The sequence below is a fragment of the Pristis pectinata genome, chromosome 6 (genome assembly GCF_009764475.1).
Source record: "Pristis pectinata isolate sPriPec2 chromosome 6, sPriPec2.1.pri, whole genome shotgun sequence".
Classification (NCBI taxonomy): domain Eukaryota; kingdom Metazoa; phylum Chordata; class Chondrichthyes; order Rhinopristiformes; family Pristidae; genus Pristis; species Pristis pectinata.
Genome location: NC_067410.1, coordinates 35100175 through 35123615, shown reverse-complemented (window position 1 = coordinate 35123615; position 23441 = coordinate 35100175). Strand labels below are relative to the sequence as shown.

Here is a 23441-nt window from a genome sequence, read left to right as displayed (position 1 = left end):
GCAAGAGACTGACAAGAATGTCTATAATTATTAATGAATGTTAGTGATGCAAAATGTTAGTGATGAAAAATGATTTTAATTTCTATTGAGTACAATGTAGAATTACACATTGGCTTTAATGCTACTTGTAATTGGAGATCAGGACAGTATTTTCTTTCATGATATGATTTGACAAAGTAATTTTGCTGTATACAAGTCTCAGCGTTTACTGTTTTGTACCTTGCATCTCCCTTCCCCCATTTGACATGGTGCATTACCGAACAAAATATAGCATCAGGGAGGGGCAAAGATAAACAGTAGCACCATTGATATTGGACTGTATTTGTTTTTAGTTGGTATATTTGACGTGACAGCTGTATTCTAGTCCACAGCAAATTTATAGTAAAGCATATTTCAAAATCAAAGATAAGTTTGTTTATATTTTACCATGACTGAGTAACATAATGACGTGCTTTTGAAAAAAAAAGCTAACCATGAGGTTTTCAACCCAGAAGGAAGTAGGCTCTGAATTTGCAATATGCTTTATGAAGTAATTTCCTCCCAAATGAAATTCCAGCATGGTGTCTTAAATGACACAAGTAATCCTTGAAACCACAATACTCACAGTTTTCAGTTCCCTATCAGCTTATCTCAGTTAGAGGCTGTAAGGTTATGAGAGAGCACCACAATGTTATCCAGATTAGTGGAACAGAAAGAAATCAACCATGGTTCCCCCACCTAAGCAATAGTTGACGATTTCTAATGGAAAGTGTATGTATGTATGCATGTATGTATGTGGATATATGGTAGACTTTATGCTTCATGGATGAATAGCTTGCTGACTTTATGTAGTCTCACACATCGAAGAGTGGACTTAAGGGTCAGCTGCAGGAAAAAGAGGATGAGATTAAATTGCGAACTAAATGTAGAAGACATTTAACCCATTGGTACTGCCTGGGTGCTGTGAAATAATAATTTTTGTAATTGCATATCATTATCTTCAGTAGTTCCTGCACTGCCACTCCCTACAGACTCTGTGGGGTCAATCCTATAATGGCCAGAGTCATTAGTTGCTAGACCCATATTTGATGCACTGGAGCTTCTGCTATTGGCACTGATTGTGTGCCATCTTTTCTTTCAAGAGAGAATGAAGAATAAATCAGTCCACAGTGTGCTGAAATTCTGAGGGGGGAGCTTAATCTTTGGGGGGATAAATCTGACAGCACTGAAAAATGTGCATTGGGATTATGATACTCGATTGACCAGTGCTCGTTTAAACATGATGCACTTACATTTATTTTCAAATCTCATTTAACATGACTTTTGCATCCAGTTACCACTTTTCATGCTGTTGCTTGTCTTAAAGAACTTAAACAGAGCCTGATTTCATGAGAGGCTAGCACCTGTCTTTTAAAGGGAACTTGCTTTTTGGACAGAACTCAGTGGTAGAAGTCTTTCTATATGTTTTGGCAGCTTGCTGGAGTCAATAATGACCACAGAAAAGATTACCATCTGATTGTATGATAAAAATCTTTTTGCCTTGATCTACAAGGAGAGAGGGAAAGCTTCTTGACCCCTAGACATTCAGGAACCCTCCAACTCCACAGTCAAGCAGTAGTGAGAGGTAATTACAATTGAGTTACACCCTTAAAACATGGACATTTTATCTTACATCTTCATTTTTCAGGGTGGGTAACAAATGCTGGTCTGTATGCTGTCTAGGTCTTCAAACTTGTAGGGATGGACTGTTGTTTTATTGAAGAATAGCAATTCCATTCTGGCTTCTCTTCATTTAAATCATAGTGCCATCTGTCTGCCCCTGACCTCTTGCTCACAAACCCCATCACCTTTTGCTCACAAACAGTTGGCAAGGGCTAGGTCGACATAATTGGTAGGTTGTTGAGAATGCAGCAGGCTATCATGTCTGGTGGGACACCTTTCTGCATTCTATTGCATAACATTTCCCAAGTGGATTTGGCAATGGAAGCATTGCTTAAGGAAGCAATTGTGTGTTCATCACCATGCTGGTGGCAGAATAGTTCTCATTATATCTGAGTTTCCTTCTTCAGTTTGGGCTTAATGTGATTGTTTTAGTCAAGTGTTGTGTAGATGTCCTTTACCCCTAAGTAGACAGAGTTTGGATTGATATGGTGGCCAAAAAATAATGGCGTAGTGGATTTTTCACCTGATAAAGTTGTCATGGCTAATTTCCAGGTTTTAGTTGTTTACTAGCATTAACTTCCAGCTATTTTTAAGGATCAGTTACACACTGAGACAGTGAGATCTCTTTTAGTTTCTGGACAACTCTTTGCTGAGATAGAGGAGTGATTTATTGTGCCAATGTGAATTCTGCCATTGTTTAGCTCCTACCTAAATTGTGACATTTTTTTGGAATTCTGGATTTTAGATTATTCAATTTGCTCCTACGCCCAGTTTCTCAGGTTTCCCTCTCAGTGGTCAATGGCCTCCTTCTTGAACCCTGTTGGGGGCTTGTCATCTGCCCATTCAGCCACAGACCCTAGTCCCGCCTGTCTCTGCAGCAGACACCACAGACCAAACCAATTACGTCTGTTGATTGGTGCAGTGAACTGCATTGCATTAAGGGATGTATATATTGAAAACACAACAGCAGTTACTAAGGTGAAACCCTCTGAGGATATGATTTAATGATGACTAAATGTTTTAAAAATATGTAAGAATTGTTGATGAGGCTTAAGATGTTGTTTCTCCCAGAAACAAGTATGCTGAACAGCCTTTTGCAAATTACTGCCACTAATAAAAGTAAATATTACTTTTCTGGAATTTTGTCATTCTCGTGTACAACTCTGTAACGACCTTTTGAAGTTGATTCTGCACTTTAGGGAGGGCACCTGGCTGTGACGGAAAATTCCTGTGCTGATTTAGCCTGGTGCATTGTACCCAAAGAAAAGAGTTGACCTTAGCTTTCCTGGAGCAGAGAGCTTCAGTAACTCTCCCCATGTAGTCATGCACTGCATTGGTCCCCAACCCAGAAATATCAAGAGCCATAGAAAATTATCACCATTGTTGCTTTTATTGGAACTAGTAAGACAGTTCTGGCCATATTGTGCAGTTAGAGGTGTGGCTGCAGTGCATCGCAGATCTCTTTGAGGACCTCCTTGGAGAAGTAAGGTCTCCTTAAGCATGGCGTCTCTGTTGAGGTAATGCAGGAGAAGTGCTCCTGGAAAACCTGTTGTGGTTAGGGCCTCCTGGTTAGAGGCTGTCTTCTTCTTCAACTCCTCCCTTCTGGCATGCTGCTGTGCTCTCCAGGCCATCACCTTCTCCTCTTCCCTATCATGCCAAAAGCTTACTGGTAACCAGCCTCCATGTTTGCGGGGCACTGGTGTGGGCACAAGTAAAACTACCTTGAACCATAGCACTCCCTCATGACTTCTGAAAATCCAGTATTATCCAACAGTGAAGCTCTACCAAATGGTCGCAAACAACCCTCCTTCCAATCATTGACAACCAATCAGCAAATCACTGAGGTTGCCTTTGAACAGTGCAAGGAGCTCTTCCTGTGTTGGATATCAGATTATTTTTGTGTGATTAAAACATGGCAGTAACTAGATTGTTGCATCTTAACTTAATACTGGTGTTAAATCAGTATTACACAAGGAGTATTTTGCATACTCTGCATACTTCAAAAACACAAGTAATGCTGACCTGCTGACCAGTTTGATGCAAGTAGTGTTAAAAGTGGGCAGTCACAATTTGCACACAAAATCGAAGCACATTAATATCCATTAAACAAAGAATATAAAAATAATAGAGGCAGAAGTAGACCAAATAACTCTTCAAGCCTGTTGCAACATTCAACTTTTAGTCAGATCCTGGGCATCAAGTATATTTTCCTGGCTGATGCCCGTACCCTCTGGTTCCTTTAGAGTTTTAAAGTCTCAGCTTTGAATTTAGTTCACAGCCCTCTGCAGTTGAGATTCTAAATATTTACAATCCTCTACATGAAGAAGTTTCTACTTATGCCTGTCCTGAATGACTAATGCCTTATCTTGTAACTATCCCCCGATACAGCACTGATAAAACTGCCACTATGCAGCTCATCTTGAAGGGCTTTGAACATTAAGGTAATGTGAGGAATAGTAACCAGTTGCTGAACAGTTGCTGAATTCCATTGATTGAGCTGGTTGATTGGAAGAGAATTACTGATTTTTTTTCTTTTCCACCATCACCAGAAATGCTGTTAGTTTGTTTCTTCTGAAGTATAATTCTCTTGTATGAGGCTTGCCCACTTTTACTTATTGCTAAATTACTGGAAAGTATGCCTTATGTCAGTTCAGTCAGATATGAATAAAACTTATATATTGAGAACAAGAGGAGTCAGTTCAAATGTCATCAAAAGCTGAATTATGATATTCCAGTGTTTAGATGTTTCAAAAGGGACAGGGACAGAGGTAAAAGAGGTGAGGGAGTGGCTTTGCTGATCAGGAACAGTGTCACAGCTGTAGAAAGGGAGGATGTCCTGGAGGGATGGTCTACTGAGTCAGTGTGGCTGGAAGTCAGAAACAGGAAAGGAGTGATCACTCTATTGGGAGCATTCTACAGAACCCCCCAGTAGCAGCAGAGACACTGAGGAGCGGATCGGGAGGCAGATTTTGGAGAAGTGTAAAAATAGCAGGGTTGTTGTCATGGGTGATTTCAACTTCCCTAATATTGATTGGCAGCTCCTCAGTGTAAAGGGAATAGATGGGGCAGAGTTTGTTAGGTGTGTCCAGGAAGGATTCCTGACACAGTATGTGGACAGGCAGACTAGTGGAGAGGCCATACTGGACCTGGTACCAGGCAGTGAGCCGGATCAGGTTTCATATCTCTCAGTGGGAGAGCATTTTGGAGACAGTGACCTTAACTCCTTGACCTTTACCATAGCCTTGGAGAGAGATAGGAGCAGACGATATGGGAAAGTATTTAGTTGGGGGAGAGGGAATTATGATGCTGTTAGGCAGGAACTTGGGAGCGTGAATTGGGAACAGATGTTCTTGGGGAAGTGCACAACAGAAATGTGGAGGTTGTTCAGGGAGTACTTGCTTGGTGTTCTGGATAGGTTTATCCCATTGAGGCAGGGTAAGGTTGGTGGAGTGAAGGAACCATGGTTGACAAGAGACATAGAACATCTTGTCAACAGGAAGAAAGAAGCTTACCTGAAGTTTAGAAATCAAGGATCAGACAGTGCCCTAGAGGTAGCCAGGATGGAGCTTAAGGATGAACTTAGGAGAGCTAGAAGGGGGTTATGAGAAGGCCTTGGCGAGTAAGATTAGGAAAACCCCAAGGTGTTCTACATGTATGTGAAGAATAGGAGGATGACTAGAGTGAGGGTAGGACCAATCAGGGATAAAAGAGGAAATATGTGAACTGGAGTCGGAAGAGGTAGGGGAGGTCCTTAATGAGTACTTTGCTTCAGGTATTCAACCAGTGAGAGAGACCTGACATTTGTGAGGGTGGCGTGCAACAGGCTGATTATGCTAGGGCATGTCGACGTGAAGAAAGAGGATGTGCTGGAGATTTTGAAAAACGTTAGGATAGATAAGTCACCGGGGCCGGATGGGATATATCCAAGGTTATTATGGGAAGCGAGGGAAGAGATTGCAGCGCATTTGAAGATGATCTTTGCATCCTCACTGGCCACAGGAGTAGTGCCATATGATTGGAGGGTGGCAAATGTTGTTCCTTTGTTCAAGAAAGGGAGTAAGGACAACCTTGGGAATTACAGGCCAGTGAGTCTTACTTCAGTGGTGGGCAAATTACTGGAGAAGATTCTTAGAGACAGGATTTATGGGCATTTGGAGAAGCATATGCTGATTAGAGACAGTCAGCATGGCTTTGTGAGGGGCAGGTCGTGCCTCACGAGCCTGATTGAATTCTTTGAGGATGTGACAAAGCACATTGATGAAGGTAGAGCAGTGGATGTGGTGTACATGGATTTCAGTAAGGCATTTGATAAGCTTCCTCATGGAAGGCTCATTCAGAAAGTCAGGAGGCATAGGATCCAGAGAAACTTGGCTGTGTGGATTCAGAATTGATTCACCCATAGAAGACAGAGGGTGGTGATAGATGGAGTGTATTCTGAATGGAGGTCGGTGACCAGTGGTATTCCATAGGGATCTGTTCTAGGACCCCTGCTCTTTGTGATTTTTATAAATGACTTGGATGAGGATGTGGAAGGGTGGGTTAGTAAGTTTGCAGATGACACGAAGGTTGGTGGTGTTGTGGATAGTGTAGAAGGTTGTTGTAGGTTACAACAGGATACTGATAGGATACAGAGTTGGGCTGAGAAGTGGCAGATGGAGTTCAATCCGGAAATGTGTGAAGTGATACACTTTGGAAGATTGAATTTGAAGGCAGAATACAAGATTGAAGGCAGAATACAAGGTTAAAGGCAGGACTCTTAACAGTGTGGAGGAACAGAGGGATCTTGGGGTCCATGTTCATAGATCCCTCAAGGTTGCCGTGCAAGTTGATAGGGTTGTTAAGAAGGCATATGGTGTGTTGGCCTTCATTAGTTGGGGTATTTGAGTTCAAGAGCTGCCAGGTAATGCTGCAGCTCTGTAAAATTCTGGTTAGACCGCACTCGGAGTATTGTGTTCAGTTCTGGTCACCTCATTATAGGAAGGATGTGGAAGCTTTAGAGAGGGTGCAGAGGAGATTTACCAGGATGCTGCCTGGATTGGAGAGCATGTCTTGTGAGGATAGGTTGAGCGAGCTAGGGCTTTTCTCTTTGGAATGAAGGAGGATGAGAGGTGACTTGATAGAGGTGTACAAGATAATAAGAGGCATAGATCGAGTGGACAGTCAGAGACTTTATCCCATGGCTAACATGAGGGGGCATAATTTTAAGGTGATTGGAGGAAGGTATTGGGGGAAGTCAGAGGCAAGTTTTTTACACAGAAAGTGGTGGGTGCGTGGAATGGACTGCCGGCAGAGGTGGTGGTGGCAGATACATTAGGGACATTTAAGAGACTCTTAGCCACATGAATAATAGAAAAAATGGAGGGCTATGTGGGAGAGAAGAGTTTGATAGATCTTAGAGCAGGATAAAATGTTGACACAACATCGAGGGCTGAAAGGTCTGTACTGTGCTGTAATAATCTATGTTCTAACATAAATATCTCCTGTTGGTCATTGCAGTGTTGTTGCAAATCTGTTGGGATGCTGTCGAACTGCTGCCTGAAGCTGCCCAAGTCCTAAACACTGAGGCCCTGGGCAGTGGCATGGCTTTGGAGAAGGTAAAGTTATGAAGCAGGCAGGGCAGAATAAGCTCCACCCACAGAACTGGGAAAAAAAATCTTCAACCACCAGCTGGGTCATACTGGCTGTTGAAACTGAGAGGCTATGGATACTTCTGATATACCTAATATTTAGAAATGTTCATGAACTAGTAAAACTTAATTAATTAAAAAATTAAGAAATGGAAGGAGAAAATTATTTAAAAACAAAAGCAACCAAATTTAAGAACTCAATTGAACAAAATGCAAATTTACTAATACCATTCTCCCTTGCAGTTGTTCCCTTCCATTGAAATGAATGGGTTTACTATTCCTGCACCAGGTCTAACTGATATAGGTCATTGGGTAGATTTCCCAGCATAACTGCTGGGGAAATGCAGCAAGTTTGTACATTGTAGATGGATTTCATGAGAAATCCAATGTCATAGTATAGTCAGAAAGCAAAGCTGTGAAGAGCGACTGGCAAGTTCAGGATTTCCGTGTGCTCATGGGTTTCCTGAACTTCTTGATGGTGAGGGGAGGGGTGGTATTGGGGTTGATGCTGGCTGGTAAGCAAGGAATGGCTGACATTTCCTTGCAAGATCTGGCCCAAGGAAATCTTCAGGTGGGAACAACATTAAAAGTAACATGCAGTAAATATAATGTTTCAAAGTAGACATTGGAAAAGTACTTACATTTTATGAACGCACTTGCTTTACGCAATATCATTTAAGCTTTTTCATTTTTGCAGTAGCACAGTGTGCTGAATTTTGTTCCTACTGTGATTGTGTAGTCCTTTAGTTTCATTTGGTAGAATTTATTTATTTAGTCAATCTATTGTGGGCAAACTGAAATTTATCTTGTGCACATTGTGGATTTAGGATCTGGGTGTTTGTACATGGCAACAGGTTTGGCCTTTGTCATACAGCAAAGGAAAGTTGGTTTTATAAGTGCACAGCTGTACCACTGATAGGAAAAATAGCCAGATACCTTGGATTAGTCGTATAGTTTTTTCATACAGACTAAGGTACAAAATGTATTTAAAAAAATACAGCTTAAATGCTTTACTAATGTGGTTTTAATATTTTAGCAGCTACTTTTTGTCAATATAAATTGTGACTGTGATTCAGTATATTTTCTAAGTAGAGAGTTATCAGAATGTCGGAATGAAGGGATGTCCCTTTAAAACTGAGAGGAGGAGGAATTTCTTCAGCCAGAGGGTGTAAATCTATGGAATTCATTGCCACTGAGGGCTGTTGAGGTGAAGTTGTTGGGTGCATTTAAGGCAGAGATTGATACGTTCTTGATTGGTAAAGGGTTAAGGGTTACGAGGAGAGGGTGGGAGAATGGGGTTGAAAAAAATCAGCCATGATTGAATGGCAGAGCAGACTTGATGGACTGAATGGCTTAATCTGCTCCTATATCTTCTGGTCTTATGGTCTAATGTAGGTCTAACTTCTCATGCATGACATTGAAAAGAGGCTAGTCACTTTCTCACATAAATTGAGGGAAAAATACAGGAATATTACCCTGAGTCACCAGGTTGTTATCACAGTGTAATGTTGGGAGTGTGAAATTTCTGTATTAATTTAATTTGGTTTGCAAGAAAAATCCATCATTTGTTCTCAGAAATACAAAATATCCATGTTGAACTTGATGACATCACAATGTGAGTTACAGGTCTGCCACTGGTAGTGGGAATAAAATGGCAGTGGGAATTAAATAATACACTTATGCCAACATTATTTAGTGTATAATTTTTCATTCCATATATTGGTAGTAACCCACTAAGTCAACCCAGTGGCAACACTTGGTTATGCTCAATCATCAGCACACTCATGTGGGAATAGTTTGCCTGCCTGCTGTTTCTTGTACTGTTGGCCTAAGTTATGGAAATGGCGAGAATAATAGGTAACTTCTACACTTATAAACTCATTATAGAGTAAACTGAATAGCAAATTCTCAGACTGTACGAATCGTTCTGAATTCAGCCAGAACAACAATTTGGCTGATACACTTGGGACTTGGCAATGTGATCAATGGAGGAAGAAATCAGGGTTTCAAGTTCAGATTACTGTGCTGGATATTGTGCCTGTGTGATTGTTTAATAAGGCTGACATGAGGCTTCATTGGAGAAAATAAGCCAAGATGACAATTGAATGAAGTGATTCAAAGCAATGTTACAAACAAGAAAGATTCAATAAGCTAACAGTCTTTCTTCCGGCATCATAATTATTCAAATAATTTTTGAATTTTCAAAGCCAAAACTAACATAACTATTCCAGATCTCATTTTTAATCTATTTTTATACTCCACCTTCTCGATTTTCTGGTTTTAAAAATAATTTTTTTTTCCTGACACAGCAATTGATCACTAATGGCATGAGTTGTCGCAGGATATCGTTTTTGATAGCACCCAATAGGAGGTGTGAAATTTATATTTTGAACAGACATGGAAGAGTGGTCTTGTGTGAAGTTTGGCAGTCTGTAATTGTGGGATATTTAAATGCATGCCTGAACTTTCCATTGACCAGTTTCTGCATCAGCTTTTTTTTAGCAGGCATCATTGGAGAATGAGCTTTAATACAGGATTATTTAACAGTCTTTGTTAATGAGCTGGATTCTGAGGGAGGAAATTTAAACTTTCTCAGTTTGTGCTTACCAGGTCAATCTAACCAAGATGTGGATGATAATGCTGTTTAGCCAATGTTAAGATTATTTTTTATGGCAACTACTAGGTCTGTTTTTCAATAAAATATTGTGTGAGTTTTTTTAAAATTCATTTTAAGTGACGTGGGTTTTACAGGGTGAGCCAGCATTTAGTTGTCCATCCCTAGTTGCCCTTGAGAAGCTAGTGGTGAGCTGCCTTCTTGAACTGCTGTAGTCTTTGAGGTGTGGGTATACCCATAATGCTGGTAGGGAGAGTGCTCCAGGATTTTAACCCAGTGACTGTGAAGGAACAGCGATATATTTCCAAGTCAGGACAGCATGTGGCTTGAAGGGCAATTTCCAAGTGGTGGTGTTTCCCTGCTTTGGGTGCCTTTGTCTTTCTACGTGGTAGAGGTCATGGATTTGGAAGGTGCTGTGTAAGGAGTCTTGGTGAGTTGCTGCAGACAGTGCAAACTGCTGCTACAGTGTGTTGGTGGTGGAGCGAGTGATGGAGTGCCTATCAAGTGGGCTGCTATGTCCTGATGGTGTCAAGCGTCTTGAGTGTTGCTGAAGCTGCACTCATCCAGGTGAGTAGAGAGTATTCCATCACACTACTGACTTGAGACTTGTAGTGAAAATGCATGAATGAAGATAGCCAGGTGAGAAAGGTGATGTTCTGGGGCAAATTACTTTCAATTGTATGGTAATAGATACTGCTTTCATATAGCTTGACTCTCAGTGGTGTGAAAATAATCTCTGTCTAAATGACAAAAGTGGAATAGTTTTATGTGTTGCTATTACACATTGCTGATTTGGTGTCAAGGTTTCATTAGTTTTATCCCAAATCTCAAGAAATTCGTAGGCCTGGATTTTGCTGTCATTTGTGAAGTAACTGCCCACTGCTGGCCTCATAGGAAGCTGTCAACAAAATTTTGGCAATCTTTATGTCATGGGATCTTTAAGACATTCATTCTCCTCTAGCATTGGTTCTTGGCAACTTGTGTTATCCAGGCACAGTATTGTCATCAAATTGGTTGATAATTCTCATGGAGAGCAATACAAGTTAACAGCACATTCTTTAAAGAATTTTAAATATTTTGCACTGCCCGAAATAAAGATTGGAACAGATGTAGCAGATTATTCTAGCAGCTGAAGTAGCGTAACAAATAAAAGAATGGAAAATATCTTTGCTGTTATTTAAAATTCATTATGTTGAAATACTCATTTGAAGGAATTATATCTATGCAGAAAAGGTAGTTCTTTTCAGGGCTGGAGAGCTTGCGAAACAAACTGTGGTGGAAAAAGTTTTAAAATAATACATTCAATGCAAGTCCTCACCTCTCTCAGCCCAACAACTCACCCTGATATTGTTTGCAGTTGTGTCTCATTGCTTTATGCCTTATCTTGGTTACTTGCAAACCCTCCTGTCTACTCCATTCCTTCCCAGCTGATTCGCACTCCAGGCAACTTATATTACTCTTCTATATGACCCCAGTCCCAGATCCTCATGTTGGTCCACCTCTACAACCATCAGGCATGTTTTTGAGATACATTAGAATTTTTAGGCTATTGAAGTATTGTACTTCAGCAGTGACCTCAGATTGGTGTTATATCTCACATCAAGATGAACCTTTGGCCATATATTCATTTATCACTAATAATGCCTATTTCCAACCACTAACATTGTTTGATTCTGTCTATTCTACTGCTGAAATCCTTGGTCATTAAAGCAAGCAACTTGCTGCTTGAGACATATATAGTAAGCTTCCTGAAGATAACTGAGACTTTGTCAATGTGTGCATTGAAGCCAGAATTATAGAATTGACATGCCTCAAGTGAGAAGCTTATATGCCATTTTTTAGATGAAACTGAGGATCGACTGTGAAACATACTTTGTCAGAATTGATTTAAGGGTCTGGGCAATAAAAACAAATAGCAATTCGTAAATTATGTTTCCCTACAATAGCAGGCATGTTGAATAGACTCAAAGCAAAGTGGCCATCGCTGTGAAAGATCGGATTACTGTATCTGTTAAGTGCTAGAATTGAACCTGATGTGCTAAAAGGTCAAATCCTAACTTGCCTCTTGTTTTAATCTCGTTGCCATGAGAACATTTAAAACAAATGAAGTTCAAATAGCTTATTTTAGCAAGCTGGAACTTGGACATGGCTGTATCAATCAAGCCAGAAGGTGCTCAGCATATAAACAGACTCAGGCTTCAAGATGTTTTATTAGCTAAACTGGTATTTGAAGAATAGGTCTCAAACACATCTGAGAGCTAGGATGGACAACAAACACAAATATAACATGGACCATTATTATGCAGGGAGAGCTTAGTGCTAATATCTGATTAATTCACATTGTGCTTTTGTGTTGGCTGCATTTTTTGTGAGTATCCATGTAGTTTATTTCAATAATATCTGCATGGCATGAACTTTACATGATTTGGTCTTGTTTCATTGCCTTGATTTAACATTAGAAAAAAATATGCTGCACTCTGCCCATGACTGCTCTGGTTAAAACTGCCAAATCAAACCTAACACTGCACTATATAGTTTGCACTCACCAGTATTTATGCCACTATTTTGTGCAGATAGAGTGAATCAATGTTCTATTAAATAACATAGTGAAAGTCATTTTTCTATAGATTTGAATAATTAAAAATGTCATACATAAAATATTTCCATTTCCCTTTTAATGGCACTGAATCATCTGGTTACAGCATCATGGCCCCCAGTGGCCTTTATTATTCTTTATGAATGAGCCTAAGTAATGAATAATAGGCTATTTGACTTTAGGAACATCACGTTTGAGCCTAATGCCAGATAAATCAGCAGATTTTATTTTAGGAGAAATTTGAAAATTTGGAAGAAGTGTCTGGCAGATTTTTCTCCTCCCTAAATCGGAAACAGTAAGTTAGGGGGTATTACTCAGAAACACTTCCGGGTGGATGCAGAAGATTTGGCAATCTGTAGAAGCTATCTAGAACCTTTCCAATCTGTATGATTATACATTAAGCCATCAGGATAATTACTAATAGCCAGTTGTGAAGATTTCCAGAAACTTTCTATTGGATCATATGGCAATTTGATAGAACTATTAGCACAAGCAACCCCTTGTAATGTCATTGGAGTATTCAAAACCAGATGTTGGGTTTGAAAATATTTAGTCATTTTAAAATACTGTATCTTTCAAATTCAGTAACTATTTCACATTCCAATACATACTTGTGCAATTTAAATTTTATTTATCAGTCTAAATTGGAAAAATTGTTGGTAATAAAATCTTTATTTTCATTCTTTGCAAATGCATATTGGTAACCTAGAAATCCATGTGTTGAGGTGAATTATGACTGCCACTGTTCAATCACAGAAGAGCCAACTTTTAAAAATACTAAGGCCCATCTGACCATTATTTGGACACAGCTGTTAAATAGTCATGGGCAGGGTGCAGCATAACTCTCTTACAAATCCCAAGGAGACTGACTTCAGCTGGGATCCCAGTTTCCAGGACTCCAGGTGGTTTCAGCAGGTTACAGAAAACATGGAAGGAGTAGTCCAATCAACACTTCATCATTCCACCATTCAAATAAGATCATGGCCGATCTTTCATCTTTGTCCCATTTTGCTGCATTAACCGCATTTATCTTGATTCTCTTAATATTTAAAGCCCATCAATCTGTTGAATATACTCTGCCACAGAGCCTTCACAGCACTCTCGGGTGGAGGATTCCACAGATTCACTACTCTCTGGGTGAAGAAATTACTTCTCATCTCAGTCATGGAGGTCTGACCCATTTGAGACTGTAACCCTTAGCTCTAGACATTCCAGCCAGGGGAACTGTCAGTTTGGCAACCGATCTAGCTCGCCTAGCCCCATAACAATTTTGTATGTTTCATTGAGGTGATCTCCCATTCTTACAAACACAAGGATATAGTCCCAGTCAGCTTAAGCTCTCCTCATATTATAGACCTAACATCCTAGGAATCAATCTGGTGAACCTAGACTGCACACCCTCTATTGCAGAGAGACCAGACCTGCACACAGTATTTCAGATGCAGTCTCACCAGGGCTCTTTTTAAATTGCGTCAGGATGTCTCTACTGTTGGCATTGAAGGCCCACATACTGCTAATTGCTTGTTGTACTTGCAGGTTAACAGGGAAATCTAGGTCCTGTGAACACCAGCACCTTTTAATCTCTCACCATTTAGAAAAGTACCTCCACCTTTCAATTTTTCCTATCAAATTAGTTGTCTTCACATTTTCTCTACATTTTATTTAATCTGCCATGTCCTTGCCTCGTCACTTAACCTGTCTTTAGATTCCTGAAGCCTCTCTGCATCCTCTTCATGGTCCCCGCTGCCATCTAGCTTTGAATCATGACTAAACTTGAATATTTGATACTTGATCCCCTCATCTGAAGCTCATTGCCATTGTGAATGCAGCATGTAGAAGTTCCTTGGCAACATTACCCAGGAGCTCTGAGTCCTGACATCTGAAGGGCTCCTTGTTGAAGGTACGGTTTAGAGGAATAATGCTACCAGTTCAAGAAATTTAACCCCTAATGCCTGTTATTCTTGTTTGCAGCCTTCTATAAGTCTATTCTGAGTTTCATCTGTATGGCTTATTTTCCTGTCATAGAGTTACGATTTCTTTGGGATCTGTGAATTTTTCATTTCCACTATCTCCAACTAGCTAGATTCAGTCTTGATGAAGGGTCTCAACCCAAAACATCGACTGTCCATTGCCCTCTGTAGGTGCTACCTGACCAGCTGAATTCCTCCAGTGCTTTGTGTGGTGCTCCAGACTCCAGCATCCGTAGCCACTTGTATCTCCATCTCCAACTGGCTATCCATATGCAGCAATTTCAGCTATCATTTGTATAGGTGACACTGGAAGCTCTTCTGCTCCAGAAAAGGCATGTTAAAATGGCATTTCATGAGGAATTCCACGCCAGTTTTGTTTGCAACTCCCCTGCAGAGAAATTCTGAGTGAGAAGGAAGGTCTTTGAGCTTATTGAGGAAATCAGGGGAGTCATGGATCACAGAGGTGGTGCTGAGTATCTTAGAGAGAGAACCAATAGTTGGGGTTTGGAGGTCCAGGTTTAGAGTGGTGGGAGGGCAGAAGAATTGGTGCAGAGGATGGAACTTTAGGGGATGTAGCACTGGTGATTGGGCAATTGGACATGCAATTGGCTCATGCTTGGGGTCTGGATGTGTGATTGTTCTGGGTTGGGATGGTTGGGACTCTAAGGATACTAGCAACAGTGGTATGGATGGTGAGAATAGGATGGGGTGAATGACTATCAGGGAAAATACTTAAAGGGGGTTCAACTCCTAGCTCCCAACTACAGCAAAGCAGGTGAGAATGCCCTTTTTAACTCATGTCAGCATAGGCCTCAACTCTCTAATTAAGGATGAATGGTTTGTGGGGTTTGTAGATCTCACATGCAAGTACGAATTTTGCATAAGCAGCATTGTATGCTGTTGGTGTCCATGTGCTTGATCCAACATTGGCACAACTAGCCTTTGTTTTTTTTACAAAATAAATTCAGCTGTGTAGTGCACAAATGGTGTAGAAAAACTTTCCAAAAATTCAATACTTTCACTTATTTGGTTGGCATTTGCTGACTTCCATATCTTCATTCTGAGTTTCAACTGTGTGGCTATTTTCCCTGCTGTGGAGATTGTGATTTCTTTATGGTCTGGGAATTTTTCATTTTCACCATCTTAGTCTGGGGGTACTTTGGCTACCTATATTATTCATGATACCAAACTGGAAGGAACAGCAAACAAGAGAGATCAGGGTAATGAAATACAAAAGGATTTGGATAGATTGCCAGACAGCGTTGCAACCAATCTGGGCGCTGAGCTCCACCAGGTTAACTCCATTGGTCTTTTCTAATCTGTACATTACATCATTTTTTTTTATAGCCAACTTGATTTTATCAGCAACCTGGACATTTGGAATATGTGCTCTGCAGCTTGTCATTTAGTTTCTTCAATATCAATCCAAGCTTTAAACTTATTTGCTTTTCTTCTTGTCAATCTTACTACTGCTTCTGTTTCATGAACGTTTTATTATTAGCACGTAGACAAGCTGGTTCCAAGGTAGGTCTTGCAGGTAAATTTTGCTTGAAGTACTATTCCTTGGAAGTGATAATAATCTGTAACCAAATGATTATGAATAATGTATTAACACAATTAGTTTCTTCAAAGTACAATCTCAAACCAAAGTTGTGGTAAAATTACAATTCATTTTTATCATCTAACATGTCGAGGATACACAGTAAATAGTTTTCTTTCTGTAATATACCACATTCCCTGCCTTAGCATCCATATTTGTGGCCAACATTCACCAGCCCTGCCTTTATTTTAAACTTGCCAATTAACCATAGATTTAAAAAAAAGTCTCAAGGAGTGTTTGCTAAGATCGTGATATATAGCCATGAACAATTCTGTTATTTCTATAGAAGTAAAGTTTCCTTGTAAGATGTACTGGAATCTGGAGCAGATGCTTGACCAGGAAATTCACCTTTTTACTTGCAGCCTTATACCAGTGAAAGAAGTTGTTCATTCTAAAGGGACTTATTTTAAAGCAAATGGCAGATTTTCCATTTTTTTTAAAGATTAACTTTTAACTGAATTTGCCTGGTAGGAATAGGATGAATTTGAGTCTGTTATCAGTTTTATCTCTAGTCTGATTTACACACTATTGACATTAAAATCACCATGGGAATTAAAGTCAGATTGTCTAAAATGGGCATATGACCTGACTATGCCCTCTGTGTAGGTTAGGTTAATATCAAGGTTACATTGTAGGGTAGTTTAAACATATGTTAAGAATTTAATCTTAGAATTACAATTAATTTGTGTAAAATTTGCAAAATAAGTAGCATAGTCTTTAATTAGTGTGAAATCTACAGTGATGAGACATCAGTTTGTAATGAGCTCATAAACAAATAGATATAAATTAAATTGGTTTAATCATTCTAATTATATCCCCAGTATTCTGTTTTTTTCTCACTGTTCCATCTTCCCAGCACTGTCCAGAATGTATGTCAAGCAGTAATGTGAAACCACCCATCTCTTTTCTAGATAAGAGCAGAGAATTAGTATAAACATTGAGAAGTCAAATTTAGCTTCAATTGCATGGATGTTTTAGAGTGAAGAAATCCTTAAAGTAATGGTAATGTATGTTAACTAAAATCATTTTGGGATCTTAATAACTGAAGTAGGCTCTAAGGGATCTAAATTAATTCAAAGATCTTGCGAGGTACTTTTACACATTGTGTGGAAGGCCAATTATAAACCCTGTGGAGAAATTGGCTGGATTCATGCAGAAACAGATAAGCTATCAGTAGTGTCTTATCAGAAGTTTTCTAAACCAAATGTTCTGGTAGGAATATGCCGCTATTGGAAAGTTAGCTTTCAGTAAATGGTGTTACAGTTGAATTCCACATACATAAATTATGACAACTTAGGTTGGCTGTTCTGTGGTTTGTTGTGTCTGGTTTGGTTCCTACTTTGAAACTTGCTGTTGCACTTGGTCATTTGAGGCTTGTTTTCACAGTCTGGCCATACCAGCAGGATCCCCATGCACTGCAGGGGAACAGACAAAGCAAAGTTAAAGCCATGAACAGCTGAACATGTGTTATTAACAAACAATGGTAAAATATGTACCTCATATTGCAGCTGTTACATCTACTTCACTGTAATGTGTGGAAATTCACAATGAAACTTTACCCTTTATTTGGACCTGTGGTCTTAATATTGAAACTTCCATCTGCCATTGCCCAAAACTGACATTGCCTGTTAATGGCATGATTTTGGTTAATAGAATAAACAAGATAAAATGTGTTTGAGAAAGAAAGAACTGTTGGTAAGTATACAAGCTGTAGTGTAAATTCAGCTCCATATGGAAAGGGAAAAATCAGTGGTAGCACTTAAAAGTCCAGCAAGGAGTTACAGCTAATAATAGAAGTAGCATTAGAAATGTGCACACTAATTTAGCAGTGTTTGAGTTTCTGTGTGAACCTTGTAGATCTTACCTGTTTATATATTAACCACAGAATCCAGTTTTATTGTCAGCTTGAGGAGACAGATAAATAGTCCATGTTTACTGCATTCAGACAAGAGAATACACAAAGGATTAATTTTCAGTGAGCTACATCATCAGGGAGTACAATCATACTGCAGCATGATGTGCAATTCCAGATTACAGACAGTTGCTCTAGTTATTTATAGTTTGGTCGACATGAGAGATCTGAATAAAATGCCTTTTCTCTTGCATTGTCACTCATCTGTCTGGAATAGATGTCCAAACCTAAAGTTTAAATTCATGTATAAATGATGAATAGAATGACATTTTGGAAATGAAAGAAGTAATGGTAGTTTTTGGCACCCACACATCATGTTTATTTGCATTTTAAGTTTTAGTTTTATTATCAGAAAAAAATGTTTCATATGTTCCTAGTAAATGGTAAATGTTTATTTCTTCTGGTCTGTTTTAGGTGTTTCCCCCACCTCAAACCTTTTGTTTTTTGTTAGTTGCATTTATCAGGAGGAAGTTGTGGTTTTTCAAGATATTTCCCACTTGAGTCTTATCAATAACCTGTGATTTTGTTTTGTTTCAGTGTCCTGACTGAGAACTTACAGCTTGAATCATTTATGATGGTAACATTATCGAAAGGGTTGGACCCCAAGTTTTGATTTTTATGGAATTGAAATTTGTCATCTTTAGAGGGGAGAAAAGGTAAGCTAGATAATAAATGGCTGTGTATGCGGAGGGAGAGGAAATGGGAGGGATGTAAAATAATTAGTTTTTCTGAAAATTCTCTAAATTATTATTAAAAATATGTTTCTCTTAATCTCATAATAAGTGGTTCGATTAGTCCACAGTATCCAATGTGGGACTATTAACACTTAAATTTTGCTGATTTTTGCGCTTAACTAGAGGAAGACAAGTCAGCAATCTCCCAAGGTTAAGCTGCACCTGGGCTCAGTTGAAGGTCTAACTTTGCTTGATGGATCAAAGACTTTTCAAAGACTTTCTCCACTTTGATGAGAATTTAGGAAGAAAACTGAGTGATGTTTTGGGTTTAAATATAATCCATTGACTGAGCTAGCACTGTAGGATGAGAATATGTAATGTCTTCAGTCTTGATTACAAATGTCTTCACTCATATTGCTTCATTTTGATTGCTGCTCTAAAGAACATTTGTGAGGATATCAAATAACAGCAGGATTAGATTAACAGATACACTGCACAGTTAAGTTACAGCCCAAAATTCACTGTCAATCTTGGCTCATTCATAAAGATGGCCATGAGTGAGAAATTGAAACAGTTCAGGCATCCATAGATATGCAATTCAAGAGGAGTGGGAGTCTTGAGGGTGACATATCAAGAGAGCCAGTAAAAAATATACTATTACATTTACTGCATTTTGGAGTTCTTCTTTCATTAGTCAGTTCATATCATATGGCGCAAGGAGGGACTGTTTGTCTTAGGATGGTTTCATTGACTACAGTCATGTCTGACACTTTAGGCTGGCATAGCAATATAGTAAATGATAGCAGGAGTAGGCCATTCAGCCCTTTGGACCTGCTCCACTATTTGACACAATCATGGCTGATTATCCACTTCAGTAGCCTGTTCCTGCCTACCCCACAAATCCATTGGTCCCTTTAACAATAAGAAATATATCAGCCTCCTTCTCAATTATATTTAGTGACTTGCCTTCAACTGCTTCCACAACCCTTGGGGCTAGAGAATTCAACAAGTTCACCATCCTCTGGGTGAAGATTTCTTTCTGATCTTAACTCAAAATGGCATACCCAGTGCCCGAGGCTTTGATCCCTGGTTCTGGACTCTCCAGCCTTCAGGAACATCTTTCTTATATGTAGTCCTGTTTGAATTTCATGGTATCCCCTCTCATTCTTACTTACTCCAGAGAATAATAATACTTAGGCATGGGATCCATGGATACATGGTTGTGTGGATTTGGAATTGGCTTGACCACAGAAGGCAGAGGCTGGTAGTAGATGGAGAGTATTCTGCCTCGACGTCAGTGACTAATGGTGTTCTTCAGGGATCTGTTCTGGGACCCCTTCCCTTTGTGATTTTTATAAATAACTTGGATGAGGAAGTGGAGGGATGGGTTTGTAATTTTGCAGACGACATGAAGGTTGGAGGTGCTGTGAATAGTGTAGAAGGTTGTTGTAGGTTACAACGGGATATAGACAGGATGCAGAGTTGGGCAGAGAAGTGGCAGATGGAGTTCAATCCGGAAAAGTGTAAAGTGATGTACTTTGGGAGAATGAACTTGAAGGTGGAGTACAAGGTTAATGGCAGGATTCTTAGCAGTGTGGAGGAACAGAGGGATCTTGAGGTCCTAGTCCATAGATCCATCAAATTTGCTGTGCAAGTTGATAGGGTGGTTAAGAAGGCGTATAGTGTGCTGGCCTTCATTAGTCGCGGGATTGAGTTCAAGAGCCGCGAGGTAATGTTGCAGCTCTATAAAACTCTGGTTGGATCACACTTGTATTGTGAGCAGTTTTGGTCAACTCGTTATAGGAAGGATGTGGAAGCTTTAGAAAGTGTGCAGAGGAGATTTATCAGGATGCTGCCTAGATTAGAGAACATGTCTTATGGGGAAAGATTGAGCAAGCTAGGGCTTTTCTGTTTGGAGCAAAGCAGGATAAGAGATGACTTGATAGAGATGTATAACATTATGAAGAGCATAGATGGAGTGAACAGCCAGCACCTTTTCCCCAGGGTGGCAGTGGCCAATACCAGAGGACATCAGTTTAAGGTCAGAGGAGGAAAGTTTAGGGCAGATGTCAGAGCATGTTGGGTGCCTGGAACGCATTGCCGGCATGGTGGTAGAGGCTGAAACAATAGGGAAATTTAAAAGGCTCTTAGATAGGCACATGGATATAAGAAAAATGGAGGATTACAGGCTGTGTAGGAGGAAAGGGATCGATTGATCATGGAGTGGATGTTTATATAGGTCAGCACAACATCGTGGGCTGAAGGGCCCATACTGTGCTGTACTGTTCTATGTTCTACGAATGTAGGCCTAATTGATCCAGTTTCTTTTTTTACATCAGTCCTGCCAACCCAGATATCTATCTAATAAACTATTGTTTTATTCTCTCTGTGGCAAGAATATCCCACTTAGATAAGAAAGAGGGTAGTGAATTTCCAGAATACTGTTCCCCAGAGATTTTTGGAGACAAAATCACTGAAGCTATTTAAAAAGGAGGTAGATAATTTTTTTTGTAAGATTAAGGAATCAAGGATTATGGTGAACTGGAGCAAAAAAGAATTTCAGGCCATGGGCAAATCAGCCATGATCATGTTGAATGCTGGGGCAGGCTTATGGAACTGGCTGGCCTACTGCTGCTCTATTTTCTTATGTTCTTGTGTTCAGAACTTCACATAAAACTCCAAATGGTGTCTCACCAAGCCTTGTACAGCAGCAAGATATCCTTAATACTGTAGTCAAATCCTGTTGCAGTGAAAGCCTTTTTTTTCTCTTTCCTAACTGCTTGCTGCACCTGTACACTTACTTTCAGTGGTTCAGTACAAGAACACCAAGGTCTCATGCTATGACTTGAGAGGAAAGAGAGCAGAGGCGAAAGTAAGCTGGTATGGACCAGCACAGTATATTGGTAAAGAATCTGTTACCCGCATGGTATAAGCAGTGACGGGGGAGGAAAGAAACCAGTGGTGAAAGTAAGCTGGTATGGGCCAGGAGAGTGTACCGGCAAGGAAGCTGGTAAAGCATTGGGTACAAATGGATGAAACATAACAGAAAATGTTCACAACCATTCCTGCAAGAAAGTTAATTTCACCCCTGACTGAGACCCAAAACAACAGTCCTTTGAGGTGTTTTATGACATTTCTGTAAGAAGCTGAATAATAATGGTACTAGGATTGACAATTAAACAATACTTTAAAAATTGTGACTTCTGTAGCACTCTGAATATTCTCCCACATACCACAAACACACACATGTACTTATTATTGTTGACCATTCCACTAATTTCTTAGTTATTATCTTAGTTACTATGCAGATACATATAGTAACGAAGAATATAAATACTAATTGCACATTTAAATAGCTTTATTATGATGTGATTTGTTTAGGATTTCAAGTTCAGTAAGCTAAAACTCATTTCTTTGTTTGTTTAATGTGGTAATTCATTACTATTTATGACTGTCCCTTAAGAACTGAACAAGATGTGATCTAGAAGAGATACAATAACACCGCCTTGGTGATCATCTTAATGGAGTAACGTAGTTGCCTGTTACTTGAACTGGTCTGTCACTCATAATGGCTTGAAAATATTGTTAGCTTGGCTGCTTTAGGGTGCAGTGCATGTTGCTTAACCCTACACTGATATTGCTCCATGAATTGACATGGATGGCAACAGTCCCTAATCTAAATAGCCTTTTGATCCTAACAGTAGGAGCATGCCCCAAAGACCATGAATTTTGTGAGGGAAGAATAAGTCTAAATCAGGGATAAAAATGCAAGTTTTATTTCAATTTGTTCACTTTAGCTACAAGCTTATATCGCCTATATATTTATTTTTAAATCTGAATATTTGTGCTTTTCCCTGTTTCTTTACAACATTTTTGCATCTTTGTGTCAATATTCTAAGAAGTCTTTGTTTATTAAACTCGAGGATCAAAGCCACATAGGTTATTAGGTTTCTTATTCTCATGGAACTCTGTTCAAGGGTGTATATTTGATTTGTTAATTCTATGACTGTCAGACTCTTTCCTCTTCAATAAAATAATGTCTGGGGAATATGTGAAAGATTATGTCAGTAATGTCTCAGGTTCCATGTTGTCTTTATAGATATTAATTTTGTCGTCATAATGAAAGTTAGTCTTTGAAGTTGTATTGGTAACCAGCAATTGATATATATTACTATCATTATAATCTAAATGTGTTAATTACCTTGAAGTAAGTTACTGCTGATCATACTTGAAGATATCGTTCTACTAGTAATATTTCTTCATTTTCAAAATGTTCTCCTTTCATTTTGATTAAGATGGTGTTTGCAGTCTGGCTGGTGATATTGCTCTTTGTATCCCCAAGAGTAGGTGTAGTTACAGATATGACAGTGAAATGGGATCCAGCTGTGGTTGGTTAAGAACACTCAGAACTAATTGAGGTAGTTATTAATTTGGCTGCTTGGGCAACTCTCATGTCATTGAATTCAGTGCAGTGGAAATTGGATGATTCCTCTGAAGGGTTACTCATTTGTTCTGTCAGGTTTTTATCCAGGAGGCCCAGTTATCAATGACTTCTGATATAGAGTCATACGGCATGGAAACACACCCTTCAGCCCACTGTGTTAGTGCTGGCCATCAAGTTACCACCTTTACTAATCCCATTTTGCAGCCTTCTATGCCAGGCACTTCAACTGCTCATCTAAATAGTTCTTAAATGATGTGTGAATAACTGTCTCCCCCACCCCCTCATGCAGTATGTTTCAGATTTTAACTATTCTCTGGGTGAAAAAATTCTTTCTCAAATGCCCTCTGAATCTGCTACCCCTTA

General features: G+C 39.4%; 1 protein-coding gene across 7 annotated transcripts in view; it reads left to right on the top strand.

Annotated features, from left to right (window-relative positions):
• foxp1b (forkhead box P1b) overlaps positions 1-23441 on the top strand; it is a 458146-nt gene that overhangs the window by 29431 nt on the left and 405274 nt on the right. For 4 of the 7 annotated variants that reach the window (XM_052017525.1, XM_052017515.1, XM_052017516.1 and 1 more), the window contains exon 2: positions 18498-18616. The exons of 2 other annotated variants lie outside the window; for them this stretch is intronic. The gene's annotated coding sequence lies outside the window, so the exon portion shown is untranslated. Of the gene's footprint in view, positions 1-663; positions 751-18497; positions 18617-23441 lie in introns of those variants that run through there. One more of the 7 variants, XM_052017518.1, reaches the window with a different exon arrangement.